The sequence below is a fragment of the Bombina bombina genome, chromosome 2, assembly GCF_027579735.1.
Source record: "Bombina bombina isolate aBomBom1 chromosome 2, aBomBom1.pri, whole genome shotgun sequence".
In the NCBI taxonomy this organism is placed as follows: domain Eukaryota; kingdom Metazoa; phylum Chordata; class Amphibia; order Anura; family Bombinatoridae; genus Bombina; species Bombina bombina.
Window position 1 is genome coordinate 1,160,533,734 of NC_069500.1, and position 2,673 is coordinate 1,160,536,406.

Sequence of the window (2,673 nt, forward strand, 5' to 3'; positions counted from 1 at the left end):
CATTTTCAGCTCTCCTTCTGAGCCAGTCATTGGCCATGCCCCCTTATCTCCTTAAGAATGGAGTGAGGGGTTAATAGGCGATTCCTCTGGAAGCCTCATGCAATGCAAGAGTTGCTGCGTGCCATATACTAATTAGTGTTCCGTTTTAACTGCCGTTTCTGTCAAAAGGGAAAACGCAAGAGTGCAGTCATAAGTGCTTTATTCCTGCCATTTTTCATTTTCTAATAATCACACAGTCAGGAAGCCTTATCCTATAATATATTTTATATTCATGATGCCACTATAAATTGCCACTAGGTTTTAATTATATGTTCATTAAACTCCAGCCTATAGTGCTCCAGCCTATAAGAGGTTAAGTCTTTTGTGCTCTTCCAGCCTAGGTGGGCTTAAGTCTGTTGGATGGGCATTTTTTGATGCAACAGAATATTGTTCCTAGGTAATTAGGATGTTTTGAATTACAACATACAGCTGTCACTCATATCTTCCTGTCAGTTAAAATATATTTTAACCTCTGAGCCCAATGAATCCTTGGATGATGCTGTTCAGAACAGCTTTTCCTTTAGCGTCCCAAGTTTCACTGGTGTCACATGCATTGCCCTGCGGTTTGTCTCAATCTCCTGGGGGAGTTTATTTGCCTACTGATTCTGCAGCTCAAGTATCCTCTGCTGTATCTGTGGTTTTACCTGTTTTTCCCCTTACCTACAGGGAAAACACAAGAGGACTTTAACATTTTCAGACAGTAAGGTTTCTGCTTCTGCTACTCAGACTGCTCTTTCCCCTATGTCAGGTAAGAAGAGACGATTGAATCTCAGATGCAGACGGTATAATTCCTTCATCTGATACTGAAGTGGTATCCTTCAGATGTATGCTTATTCACCTTGTGTACTGTTAAAGGAGGTATTAGCTACTTGGACGACATCGATAAGCCTGTCATTGTCAACCTTGGATAGGTCCACTATAATGTTTCTGTCCTATGAGGAAGTGTCTATAGACAGACTGAGGATATTTTCACAGGAATATATTGGGATACTTGTCTCCCGTATGTCCTACTGGACTGTGCTGCCATGGCAAAGAGTACTTTGATCTCTATGGGAGATAGCTGATCCTTACGGATCCATGGGATAAAAACCTGGAGGTTATTTGGAGCAATGCATTGTCTTCCAGATTTGCTGTGATAGGCCGTGGGCACTGTAACTGAGATCTTGGTCAGCAGATTCCACCTAGGCCTTATAGTTTCTGCAGTGGCAGATTCAAGTCATATGTTCCTCCAGATCCACGTCTTTGTTTTTTTTTTTTTTTCAAGGTTGGTCTTGGCCTGGCAGACGCACCCTCTGACTTTTTAAAAAGAGGTTGTTCTTCCTTTCGCAAAGGGAAGTTTTTCTTTCCTCTTTTTGCGATCCAAGCAAATTTAGTATTCCTCCCAGTGACAGATTTCTCCTTTTGAAGTATCTACAATCTAGGAGTGATACTCCCAGTCCCAGTCTGGGAAAAGGATCTAGGTATTACCTTAAGTCAGGTTTTGCCTTTCTAACTTTTCTCGTTTAGTTCAAGAGGGTCTGTTCATAACATACATAGAACTGAATGATGGGCTTTATTGCTCTCTTGAAACTCTGTCAAGTGTCTGAGTTTTGTCATCTTTGAAAGACCTTGTTGTCTTGGGATATTGCAGTGCCTTCTGAACTTATTTGATTTATGTGTCATCCTTTATTTGAGCAATTTCTCCTTTCCGGAGATCTTGCCCAATATTCTTTCCCATGATTTGGAATTATATCTGGAGATGGGTTATCTTGTCCTGTCTACGATAATTTATTGAGGACCTTGATAGATTCTCTATTTGGAGAACTTTCTATCTGAGGTTAGATAATCAAGGACTTTTTTTCTTCCTCTCTCTACAAGAGGACTGGTAGATAGCGTCCACTTTGCAACCAGAAGGTTGGAAGTTTTGGATTTAACTGCAGTTGTGTTTCCTTTATCTTTCCAGCGGCTCTAGTTAGGCCGGTGAGGTATATCAGTTGGTAAATGCTCTGACTACAGGGAAGCCTATTTAAACTAGAGTATGAAGGGAATTGGTCTTATGATCCATGGACATCATTCCTTTGTTATTCTCCATAAAATGAAGGACTTGCAATCTGTCGCAAATGATAGATCGGGATTATCTCTCTCTCCCATAGTGGGGAGTATTCTCCTAGGGCAAATGCATCGGACGGATGTCAGCCTACTGGCCTGGGTTGCAGTCTGGGACTTGTTTCAGAACTGATTATGACTCAACATAAGCACACAGTATAGTAAACATTCTCTGGTTTCTCTTCAGATCGTATAAATCTTTCACATTTTTCTAAAGATTTCAGTGGAAAGGAACAACTATGAGTTGTTAAATAATTTTTGAGGCTCTACATGGTAGAGCTAAAACAGAACCCCAGGCTCAGATCTCCACTCAGCCCTTATGAGCAGAATGCCTCCCTGACCTTTAAAGGACTCAGGGTTGGAGGCTTGGCTTGAGTAGTCTTTATCTTGTTTCCAGTAGGTCAAGGTCACCTCAATGGTTGCATCAAACAACAGGAAGGAACTTTGAGTTCATTAAGCCATAGAGGAGGTGACTTGGATGGTTCAGTGCTCAGAAGCCCACAATGGTTGTCTTAGGCCATTCTCATTCCAGGTGAACAACCGGAAAGA

At 41.5% G+C, this 2,673-nt stretch overlaps 1 non-coding gene across 1 annotated transcript; it reads left to right on the plus strand.

The window, feature by feature from the left end:
• Positions 1 to 2,291: 2,291 nt before the first annotated feature.
• Positions 2,292 to 2,404, plus strand: LOC128650603 (U5 spliceosomal RNA). Its single transcript, XR_008400883.1, has one exon. It is a non-coding gene; the product is annotated as a U5 spliceosomal RNA (small nuclear RNA).
• Positions 2,405 to 2,673: the final 269 nt, after the last annotated feature.